Genomic DNA, 13,127 nt, shown 5'->3' on the forward strand with positions numbered 1-13,127 from the left:
AGATTGAAGACATTCTTCAAATTCTTAGCAGACAATTATTTTGTAGATATTTAATGTATGTCTTAATTACATTCTAAAAGCCCCTTTGCTTGTGATAAAGAATACTGTATCAAATGCAAAGACAACAAAATAACACCACTCCTTCCCCCTTGTTTACAAAGCTAAGGTGTATTAAGTGCTTGGATTGAAATAGCGCACTTTCTTTTTTAAAAGGTCTAATCCCTTCCGTATTTGGTAAGTAAACCTGGACATGTTACAAAAATATCAGAATAACTTATGAAAAAAACATCTGCTGCTAATGAAATTAATTAATCTTCACACCTGACTGGTATTTCCATTCTCTTTTCCTTAGAAAATTAACATTGAAGCTAAAGGCAACCTATACACACCCCCCCCCACAAGGCAAGATCAGACTAGTTAACATGCTTCAACTCAAACTAAATATTATGATGTACAACAAATGGTTCAGTAGAGATACCATTTCAGCTTAGACTTGGAGTTAAGTTGAGAGATTATTTATTAGGCAGTAAAAGTATGTTCTGCAGTGTTACAAACCCTGCTAATATGGTTCTCAAATATAGTACTTGTTAATTGAAAACTAGATTCTCTTGTTTCATACTTCATTTTTTACTTCATACGGGTGTACCAAGTGCAACCACTCCAAGACATTATCCTTAACTCAGAGTCAGGATTTATATAACTAGCTATACTGAAGTATGGAGAAATAAAATTTATAGGATTGTCATATAATGGAAAACCCTGGTGATTTTGTGAGCAAAAAAAATCACTTATCACCACTATATTCTTACAAAACAACACTACCAAAATTTCATCACCAATGGTTTTCATTTATTTTGTAAAGTATAAATAAACATTAGGACAACAGTTTGGCATAGGTCATTTTGTAAGAGTAGAATACCAATCTAATAGGACATGTTGTCTTGACAGCTACCTCACCTTTTATTTCACAGAATATAGAAAAACCACTTAACGAGGTTCGAAGGCATTTGAAATTCTACCCTACCCTACCCCACTACACCCCCCCCAACAAATATAGAGTAATAGTTTCTGTTATTTAAACCTTTGGTCACCTAACTCAGTACATATGGCTATATAATTAGGATTTCAAAACCAATTTTTAAAAAGTACAAAGTTCCTAAAATATTCTCCCAAATAAAGAAAAGACAGACTATATAGAGAACAGGTTAGATCTTAACTTCGAAAATTTCTCTTAAATTAGATTCTACCAGAATAAATAGTCTCTAAATGTTTAACTACTTTTGAAGTAAATTTCTGCTTAAATATTCAGTAACCTAAAAGTTAGAGCCTAACGAAATAATATTAAAATAGTTACCCTTCTGCGAAGACGAGAGCAAACCTGTTTCTTTCTGGCAGCACTAACAGACGGAACCTCCCACGCTCAGAATGCCAATCTGGAAACCCAACATTCTTCTTACAATTGCAACTTTAGAGAGCAAGTCATAACACTTCCTGCTAGAAAAAGAGAACACCCTGACAAAAGAATGATATAATACTTACAAATCCCCTTCCTGTCTGCCTCACAGTGTTTTTGCCAAGTATTAATGAATTCTATCTTCGCAACATTTAGAGAAAAGTTAATTTTTTCATTTTGGCACCACTGAAATCATGCAAGAACACTAGGGAATTTAAACTTGGTTCAGGTCAAATAGCTACAACCCACATACCTATTTAGAGTTTGAACATTAGCCAAGTAACCTGCTTATTTTAGAAGACATGGATGGAACCAGCTTCTCCCCAGTGCCCAAGTCACTAGTACATTACTTAGAAAGGAGATCTAACTCTCAGACTGTTTATGTTCTCTATTATTCAGTTTGACCCAAACTCATTCATACTTTTGTACATTTACCCGCCATGAGCTAGGTTGCAGCATTTATTGCGAGTATCTACTTCACCTGTTTTCTGTTGACATGTAACTGTTAAGTGCAGGAACTCTCTTTTCTACCAATGTTGTGTATGGGAACTAGGCTGATACTTCAACTGAATTTTCTATTGAGAGGCAAGACTGTAGAGCAGATAAGAGCTCTAGAACCAGGTTGTGTTCAAATCCCGGTTTGACAACTTCCTAGCTGTGCGTGTTCTTAGGCAAGTGGCTTAAACTCCTGTGCCTGTTTTCTCATCCAGGAATGATAATAGTAACTACTTCACATAACAGTAAACTACTTTGTACATTGTTGTGATGCTTAAATGATTTAATGTCTGTTCAAAATTTAGATCATAGCCTGGTACAAAGTAAGCACTTGATATGTGATCACTGCTATTTTTATTATTATTATTATTTTTTTCGGTTTTAACATTTATTTTTTAAAAGGTAACAAGTGCATATAATAGGAGACTGAAAAACACAAGAAGCAAAAGACAAAGTCATCCATAACCACAAGCAGTTTACAGTTTCACATGTCCTAAATCCCCTGTGTATTAACACAATGAAGCTTCCATTTTGGTGTAATTAAGATCCTAAAGTTATTAATCATGCTTTTTCACACATCATGAATATTTACCATTTCAATGTTTCAAAACTATGAGTGTTCTGATAACCAAGAATACACTACACCAACTGAATCTGGAAGAAAATAATGTAATCCTCCCTTTCTGTTGACAAGAATTTCATAAAGGACAAAAATAGCAAAAGACCCCTAGATAAAAGCTATTGGCAAAGTTACCATTAAAATACGGCATTCTCTTAATGTTCAATTAAAAATGAGACAAAGTAATGGAGTACACAAAATACAATGCTTCTAAGAGAATTCATTATTATCTGTACTTTTAAAATATTAGCAAGGAGGCAAAGTTTTGACTGACTTTATAATGTATTCTTACAGTACAACCAAAAGAGATGTATACACATGAATGGCTATCACAATGTAACTAGGAACACATCCACATACAGCCCTCCCTCCATCCTTCTTCCTGCCCCTCTGCTGCCAGCCCAGTGAAAGTCCTGATGTCCGTTTCTGAGATGGTTTAACCATTCCTTGTCCAAGATGCCTCTTTTCTATCAATTGTAACAAAAAGCTATTTACAAATTGGTTAATTCACTAGCTCTACTTTTTATCATATATTGTCACCTCAGGACATCTAAAAAGCTCAAGATGTTGCAAAATAATGAAGCTTGTCCACAAAAAGCACAGGTAGTTTACAAAAATGCACATATAGACCTATGGTTATAATCTAAAACTTTCTTCTAGATATAGATACTAGCAAAGAGCCCTTCCCTTCACCCTTCCTCTTTCCCCCTCCACCACGTCAATGACTAAATACAGGACAGTCCTTCCTAAAAACTAACAAATGGGCATTTTTAAAGGGATTATTTTACTACCTCTACTTTTAATATACTTTGGGCATTAAGACTTGTTTATCCTTGAATACATAGCAATATTAACTAAAATGCACACATATAGCTATGGTTAAGACAATCTGAATTTGTCAAAAGACTCGGGCACAGAACCCTTCTCTGTACTTTCTTACCCCCCCTATGAACAGTCAGCATACTCTCCAAGACATCCAACTTTGACAATTTCATTCCCTAAATACAATCATTCCTATGAATTAACAGAAAAAAAATACTTAAAAGATGTTACTTTACCTTTTAACACATGTTGTATACTTTCTAACATCTAGAAAGGCCAGATGTTTCAAATAAGGATCTAAGTTTGTTCACTATACACATAGTAGCATTGAATAAGATGCACAGAGGCTCTAATCTGAATGTCTTCTAAGTAGGAAGGAATATTTTCACCTAGAACTCTCTCCTTTCTCATCTCAATCAATCTGTGGTCAAGTACAAGAAGCATCTATAATGCTTAGAGGGTATTTTAACAATTTCACTTCAAGTTTTCAGAAGTCTTCCCTAGGAATTTAACACAAACTGTACACAATGTATTTGTTTACTAACTACTTCTGTCATACACTGGCAACCTCTATAACATCTAGAAATACTAGATGTAATTAGGACGTTTGTCCTTCATATACACTATATACCCAGCCAAGTAAAACAAAATTCACAGGCACACGGGAAGATGGCTAACCTTGTCTAACTATAAACATATTAGTATAAAGTCCTTGGACTTTCTTCTCCTTCCTCCCTAAACCAGCACAAATATAATAATGTGTACTGCTCAGAGGTGGCTTGATCAATTTTGATCATCCCTATTTTTATTATTGAAATTGTCTTTTTAACTGCTGTAGCAATTGCATTCACTTGATTGCTAGATTAAGCAACTAGTGTGTGGGGAGTGCCCTTTATGGGAAAGAACAGAAAATCAACAGAAGTGATGCACTGGACTCAGGAGACTATGTCTAATACCAGAAAAAAAATTATTTGGAAGGAAAAGGAGTGCAATGGAAGCACTGGAATCTTAGAAAGCTGACAAATCTAAAGTCTGTGTGACCCTGAACAAATTACTTACCTTCTTTGAGCCCCGTGTTCATATCTATGAATGTGGAGCTAATTCCACATCCTTGACAAGATTGCTATGATGATTAAATGAGAGAATACAAGAATAGAAGAGGATCTGGCACCAGCAAGGTGCTCAGTAAGTGGCAGCCATTATTATAATCTACGTGGGATGTAACACGCATAATATCATCTGCTCTATCTGCCTAATAGGAATGAAAGTGAGATAATAGCTACTCCAGTCCTTTATAAATAATATAAAGCAAACACAGTGAAACATTTTATGGTAATATATCGATTTCCCAGAATAAGGAGGCGACTCACACTGCATCCACTTGTAAAAAGGATCTGATAGTCCATGTTAGGAGGCAGAGTGTTCTCCTGTCCTCATCATTAACCACCATCAGCAGAGACTGGATTACATTTTATCTCCTTAACAGAACAACTTTAACTTATTTCATCAATCACAGAAACCCCATAAAATATCAAAAGGCAACACAATCCAGAACAGAAGGAATACAGCAGCAGGAGCCAGAGGACGTGTTTTTCCATGTCTTTGCTGCTGACTCATTCACTGCGTGAAGCCTGTTCAACTTTCCCAAGTCTCAATTTCACCATTTCTAAAACAAGCATAGCAGTATCTGACTGAGGCCTATCAGGGAATATATGAGATAATAAGTAATTCCCAAGCACTTGAGCTACCTGGAAGCATATACATGTATGTATTATCATGCATTTTACAGAGGAAACTGGGGCACAGGCAATTGCCCCAGGTAAGAAGGCAGCATCAGCATTAGACCAGAGTCTTTGGGTTTTTCCAGACTTATTTTTTCTTTTACACACACACACACACACACACACACACACACACACACACACACACACACCCCTGATTATGCTGTTACAGTTGTTCCATTTTTTTCTCCCCTTTATTCCCCTCCGCCCCCCAGCCCTTCCCACCAGCATTCCTCCCCACCTTAGTTCATGTCCATAGGTCATACATATAAGTTCTTTGGCTTCACCATTTCCTATACTATTCTTAACCTCCCCTGTGTATTTTGTACTTACTATTTATTCTTATTCCCTGTACCTTTTCCTCCATTCTCCACCCTTGCCCTCCTCTGATCTCTGTTTCTGTTCCTGTTCTAGTTGTTTGCATAGTTTGCTTTTTTTGTTTTTTAGGTTCAGTTGTTGATAGTTGTGAGTTTGTTGTCATTTTACTGTTCACAGTTTTTGATCTTCTTCTTTTTCTTAGATAAGTCCCTTTAAGATTTCAAATAATAAGGGCTTGGTGATGATGAACTCCTTTAACTTGACCTTATCTGGGAAGCCCTTTATCTGCCCTTCCATTCTAAATGATAGCTTTGCTGCATAGAGTGATCTTGGATGCAGGTCCTTGCCTTTCATAACTTTGAAGACTTCTTTCCAGCCCCTTCTTGCCTGAAAGGTTTCTTTGGAGAAATCAGCTGACAGTCTGATGAGAACTCCTTTGGAGAGAACTGTCTCCTTTTCTCTTGCTGCTCTCCTCATCTTTAATCTTGGGTAATGTAATTATGATGTGCCTTGGTGTGTGCTTCCTTGGGTCCGACTTCTTTGGGACTCTCTGAGCTTCCTGGACTTCCTAGAAGTCTATTTCCACCGCTAGACTGGAGAAGTTCTCCACTATTTTTTCAAATAAGTTTTCAATTTCTTGCTCTTCTTCTTCTCCCTCTGGCACCCTTAAGATTAGGATGTTAGATGGTTTAAAGTGGTCCCAGAGGTTCCTAAGCCGCTCCTCATTTTTTTGAATTCTTGTTTCTTTATTTTGTTCTGGTTGAATGATTATCTCTTCCTTTTGCTCCAAATCATTGATTCGAATCCCATTTTCCTTCCCTTTATTGTTGGTTCCCTGTATATTTTTCTTTATTTCACTTTGCATAGCCTTCACTTTTTCCTCCATTTTGCGACCATACTCAACCATTTCTGTGAGCATCCTGATTACCAGTGTTTTGAACTGCGTATCCGACAGGTTGACTATCTGTTCATCGCTTTGTTCTATTTTTGGAGCTTTGATCTGTTCTTTCATTTGGGCCATATTTCTTTGTCTCAGCACGCCTGTTATGTTGGAGGGGGCGAAGCCTTAGGTATTCGCTAGGGCGGGGCAACCCAGGTTGCTGGGTTGTGATGCTCTATGTGGGGGAGGGGTCAGAGAGGGAACAGTGCCACTTGCTCAGCTCTCACTGCACTTTCAGTCACTTTCCCCACTACCCACAAGCAGATTGGGACCTTCTAGTGCTGATTCCTGGGTGGGTGGGTTTTTGTACATTCGAGGACCCTGAGGGTCTCTCCAATGGACTTTCCTGTGACGCTGGGAGTTTCTCCTGCTGCCACATCACCCACAGATTTTTATAGCCAGAGGTTTTGAGACTTTCTTTTCCCATGCTGGAACCCTGGATTGAGTGGCCTGTCTTGCTCCCCAGCTGTTCCTCCTAGTTTATCCACAAGCAAATGTGGGACTTCCCAGCCCACCAGCCTCCACCTCGCCCTCCTAGTCCTCTAGCCGCTGCCTTGCCTCATGTCCTCTCTGCCCCAGCTGCCCATCTCTGCCCCTCCTACCAGCCTGGATGAATGTTTCTTCAACTCCTTGGTTGTCTGACTTCCACACAGTTTGATTTTCTGGCAATCCTGGTTAATTTTTGTTTTTAAATTTGTTGTTGTCCTTCTTTTCATTGTGCAAGGAGGCACAGTGTATCTATCTATGCCTCTATCTTGGCTGGAAGTTCAGCCTTACTTTTTCTTCAGCCACACTTGTCACTTCAAACCACTTAGATAGGTATGTCTCAAGTGCCGTTAACTTCCTCAATGATAAGGCTACCTAGAAACGGCTTCCCTGACTTTCCCTTTCTTGTTTCTCTGGAATATATATGTTTTCTAGCTTTCTGAACTTGAAGGCTCATCTTTGATTATAATGAAACCTGTCAACACCATGTCACTGATTTTAAAATCTATTCACCATAACATTGAATTCATTTAAACTACAAAACATTGTGGTCAAATTTCTAGGAATGTATACCCCTTCAAAAACACATAGCTTCTACTTATTAACCTTCTTCATTTCCTAAAAGACTGTTCTGTCACACCAATAGTTTAACCAGTTTTAATCTTTGATTCATTTTGTAACCTTCTAAGTGTTTTACTCATCATCTGAGGTAATGTGTGCTATGCGGGGTGGGCGGGAGGAAAAGGAGTGTTTGTGTATGCAGATATATATGACTGTGTATGAATAGAATTTGTATTTTTACTACGGGTAATGAGAATTCGTTTTATAATGGAAGATGGTGGCAAGGGTTGTGTAATACGTTTCACATTTTTATAAGTAGGACACAAAATGAAAACGACGTTTACACTTCATTTCAAATTCATCATGATGAATGCTGAGGAAAGCCAATGGAAACAAACTTCTGTTTTATCTGTACACACAACGCTCTCAATCTCTCTCTCTCCCCAAACAAATCTATAACGTTAAAAGTTCACACACACACCTGTGGGCACACATGCCCCTCAGGGTGGGAAGGAAAGAAAGAGGTACACCTATGCTGCATGAGTTTCACAGACATATCAGTGTAATGTACAATTGGAACACAAGATCCAGATATAGTATTTTTATGTCTCTTCCAACTTTCATTCAAACGTCATGCTCTCCACCACACCCAGTACCAGGTACAGTCTTTCCATGTGTGACAAGCACAGTGGAGGCCTTTCCCACTGGGCTTAAGGACACACCTCAATAATACTGACCTATTATCCTTTAATGAAACAGGATTTTACCCATCTTCCTAATTTATAAATCAAATAAACAAAGAGATAACACCCACAGTAAGTAAAGAATTGGAGCAAAGAGATCTAACATAAAACAGGTACCAAATTAACATGCAGGAAATTACTACTATAACTTTGGACTATACTGGAAAGTTCAGGAAATTTATAGTAGGAACAGTATTAGGTTCACAAACTTCCTGTTGCAAGGATGTGTCAGTGTTAATAATCAAGTAGATCTGGTTTATGTAATCATCTTTTTCATATTGGGCGTGGGAATAAACCACAAAATATCCTAATTTTAATATTCTAAGGGCTGTCTCCCCAGTAAGTCCCTATTAACTCTATATTTGTATAACAAAGTAATCAAATCTGTCAACATTTCAGAATAGGATACCTTATTATGTATTAAATTATAAACCTTGTCCAAATTATTAACTGAACTACACATAGGGCAAGGAAGTAATTTTAAAGATACCTGTGGTGACTGTAGTTCACTCTGTATGAGGCACCACACTACAGGGCATCAGGAAATACAAAGATTTGTGAAACATGTCTTTCACACCCACGGGGCTCAGAGTGTGTATCCGCATATGTAATTGATTCCTTAACATAGGTGTAATGCCTCCACAATGGCCAACCTAAGGGGTGCTTATATTATTGCAAAGCACAGCTTGTACCAACTAAATTGCAAATCTTTACAATGCAATTTTAAGAGAAAAAAGAAAGAAAAAATGGCATGAAAATACAAAAAGGAAACAATAAATAAGAAATGAGGCTGTCTTCGGTTCTCCTCTATAAAAGGAAACAAATAAAAGATGTGAGCAAATATGGGCATGATCACATCATTTTCCACCGCAACCCATCATCTCATTTCACTTCAGGACAGGAACCATCCTGTCATGTCCTTTGAGTCAGCTCTTGTACTATTCACACAGACAAAAATAACTGTGCAGTACATTCATTCATTTTCCACAGTGAACATTAAATACGTTAAGTATTGTATAATTCTTCAAATGACAGAAGACAAAGTTTACAAATGCCATACATTAACACCAATTTCCAGGGCTACTACATCCTTTCACCATCATCCTCTCCCCAAATTAAGCACATCTAAAGAATAAACCCATAAGTTCACCTCATAACATTCTTCAGTTACTTAAGGGGTCTAATTATAACACTGATCACTGATAAATAAAAAATAAAAGAATCAGAAAATCAAACTGTAATCGAAACATAAAATTAAAAAAATCAAACTAATTATCAGCTCCTGGCTTATTTCCATCTATTAAAAAAACTGGCCGTTTTTCCCTATTCAAACTTCAGATAAAATGTGCAACAGTTCTCAAAACTTGTTTGATGAAGGTTGTTAAAAGCTGAGTTAGTGCTCGCTTTGGCAGCACATATACTAAACTTGGAGAGATACAGAGAAGATTAGCATGGCCCCTGTGCAAGAGTGACACGCAGATTTATGAAATGTTCCATAATTTTTGTGTGAAATAGGGCTCTATGTTTGTTTTATTTCAAGCAATAGGGGTCCATGCACCTTATTTGTTGAATAAGCCTTATTTTCCCCATTGATTTGAAATATCAACTTAATCATATATTATATTGTTAGATATATAGTTTGTTTCTAGAATGCTCATTTTTTTTTCATTGATCTATTTGATTATTTCTGTGGTGGTGTCAGGTTGTTTTAATTGCTGAGACTTTATAATGGCTTTAAATTTAATATTTTATAATGCATTTTGACATTTAAAAAATAAATAAAATCTGCATTTAAAAAAAGAAGGAACTCCTACTTTTTGCGACAACATGGATGGAAGTGTAGAATATTATACTAAGTGAAATATGCCCGTTGGTGAAAGACAAATACCACATGATCTCACTTGTAAGTGGCATCTATTCAACAAAATTAATAAACAGAATAAACCAGAGGCAAGGAAACATGGAGCAGACTGAAAGTGACCAGAGGGGATGGGGAAAGAGGACAGTGGTGGACAGAAGGGGAAGGGACTAAACAACATGTATGAATGACCCATGGACATGGACAACAGAGCGGGAACTGACTGTGGGAGCGAGGGGTGGGGTGGGTGGAGGGGGGCAAAGGGGGAAAAATTGAGGCAACTGTAATAGAATAAACATGATTAAAAAAATAAAATAAAATAAAAAAATAAAAAGAATTTCTTTAAAACCCATAAGGAGCCATGGAGAAAATAGTCAATAATACCATAATTAATTTTGTATGGTGACAGATGGTTTATTAAAAAAAAGCTGAGTGATAGCATTAAATGATTTTACATCGCTCTGTCTTATTATTTTCATTTTTAAGCTCCGTGAAGGCAGTGATTTGTCTGCTTTGTTCACCAGTCTATCTCGAGCATCTAGTACAGTGCCTGGCATAGGGTAGACACTCAGTATCTATTAAATGAATACATGGTAATGACATTGCCTCCTAAAGGAACTAAACTCATTGTTATTTGCTATAGTTGTTCATTACATAATCAAGAGCAAACATTTAGCACTTTTAATGCAAATAAAATAAATATAAAAGGCATCTACTCTTGTCCCACTGGATAACTCTACAAAATAGGATGATTTCTGAGAGCTGATCAAGCCCAAAACATTAGAGATTATGTTTTTCCAGTGATACCAAATCCATAATATTTGTCAGTTAAAATGATTTTTAGAAATTCTTCACTTTTAGAAAATAAAAGCATTTCTGAGAAAAGAAGTGGGGTGGAAAATATAAAGAACTTAGAATTTTATGGAGTTTCCCCTCAAATTTGTTACACAGAAAAGAAAAAATTCTCAGTTGCCAACACATCACTGCCTTGCCTTTCTAAACTTTAAAACGGATACTTTTTGACCTCATAAGGAATAACCAAATCTTCAAAGGAAATCCACTTTAGCATTTCCTGCCTGCCTGCCCTAGTCCAAAATTAACCTTGTCAGTTCTTAGGAAGATATATAAAACCCCTTTAAATGACTAATTCAGATGAAGTGGTAACATGAAGCCATAGTTTATAAGACGCTGGTTTCTACTTGTTACCAGATGTTGCCATCACTTCAAAGTGTTGAACTTTGCATTCATGAAGAGATTGAGATATGTTTGCACGTGAAATATTTTCCACTGCTATTACTGTGGCAACATGTTCCCAGAGAAAAATTGTTGCCTCATTGTTTAATAAAACCTCCTTAAGATTGTCGATATTCACTTTAAGAAACATCGAGTACTCTGTTGGTCTAATTCTTCCATGTAACTCTTGCAAACACATATATACACTTTCAAAACACAACATGAATTAGTACCATTTCATTAGGAATATGTCATGAACAGCTTGCTTGAAGTTCTAGCTAAAAAATCGAAATTTGTGTGTGTATGAATAGTTTAGGGTTCCTTTGTCAGGTATAATTCAACAGTCGCACTGTTTTCTACTTTTACCCATTCTTCTCTGGTTATGTTAATGCCTTTGGTTATGCTGCATTAAGGCTTTTTTTAAGCTTAATTTAAAAAATTTTAATCTCAAGAGAGTTTAATTCAACAACAACACATAATGGTCATTGTTAAGTTTGCCCCAACACAGAATCCTGAACACAATGTAGATTTATCCTTAAGATTGACAGACAAAATAATGTAGCATCATAAAGTGTTATATCCCTTCTCTATTCAAACGACAATGCCCACGTGGTAAGATAATATGCCTATGTGATGAGATGAAATGAGGTGAATGACAGAGGCACTGTGATATGGTGTTAGGCTACCTACTGTAAGCGTTACTGGAACACAGGCACTGTAATCCTGAGATAGTTGGTATGATAACCGAGATGGCTACTAAGTGACTAGCAGGTGGGGACCATATACTGCATGGATAAGCTGGACAAAGGGATGATTCACATCCCTGGTGGGATGGAGTGGATGGTGCAGATTTCATCATGTTACTCAGAATGGTCCACAATTTGACACTTATGAATTGTTTATGCATGAATTTTCCATTTACTGTTTTCATATTTTGACTGACTGCAGGTAACTGAAACCACAAAAAGTAAAACTACGAATGGGATGGGTACTGTACAGCTAATAAAGTCACATTATAATGAATTCTGCCAGAAATCAAATAGCTTTTGTGGTCTTCACTTACTAAAAATCATATTGTTTACCAAAGTCATCTACACAAGAGTAACTTCTTACATTTCCCAGTTTATCCCACTCCCTGGTACTAAGTTATCTCAGAATTTGGATGGAGCCATTAGTAGGGTTCTTTTGATGACAGGCCGTCCTAAGCTCACTGGCTCTAAGAGTTCAGTGCTTTAGAGAATGAGCTTTTAAAAGTCTCTCATTAACAAACAGTAAGTGCTGGCAAGATGTGGAGAAAAGGAAACTCTGGTGCACTGTAGGTGGGAATGCAGACTGGTGCAGCCACTGTGGAAAACAGTATCGAGTTTCCTCAAAAAATTAAAAATGGAACTGACTTTTGATCCAGCAATCCCCCTTCTGTGTATATATTCTAAGAATCTCGAAACACCAGTTTGAAAGAATATGTGCACCACATGTTCTTAGTAGCATTATGTACAATACCCAAGATCTGGAAACAGCCCAAGTGCCCATCAGTAGATGAATGGATAAAAAAGTTGTGGTACATTTATACAATTGAATACTATGTGGCCGTAGAAGAAGGAAATTTTACCCTTTGTGACAGCATGGATGGAACTGGAGACTATCATGCTAAGTGAAATAAACCAATGGAACAGACTGAGGGCTGTCAGAGGGAAAGCGGGGAGCGCTCTGCATGAAAGGAGGTGAAGGGATTAGCCAATGAACATAGACACAGATAACTGTGGTGACGGTCAGGGGACAGGTGTGGTTGGGGGCTGGGTGAAAGTGGGAAAAGTAGGG

At 37.1% G+C, this 13,127-nt stretch overlaps 1 protein-coding gene and 1 non-coding gene across 4 annotated transcripts in view; one reads left to right on the forward strand and one right to left on the reverse strand.

Moving 5' to 3' along the window:
* The window catches only part of LOC129080842 (plastin-3), an 81,848-nt gene that overhangs the window by 46,733 nt on the left and 21,988 nt on the right, over nucleotides 1-13,127 (reverse strand). The gene's annotated exons all lie outside the window — the stretch shown is intronic.
* On the forward strand, nucleotides 9,615-9,721 carry LOC129080845 (U6 spliceosomal RNA). The gene has a single exon (XR_008530235.1). It is a non-coding gene; the product is annotated as a U6 spliceosomal RNA (small nuclear RNA).

This window comes from Pteronotus mesoamericanus, unplaced genomic scaffold (genome assembly GCF_021234165.1).
Source record: "Pteronotus mesoamericanus isolate MK-2021 breed Mesoamerican mustached bat unplaced genomic scaffold, CSHL_Meso_final contig_935, whole genome shotgun sequence".
Classification (NCBI taxonomy): Eukaryota; Metazoa; Chordata; class Mammalia; order Chiroptera; family Mormoopidae; genus Pteronotus; species Pteronotus mesoamericanus.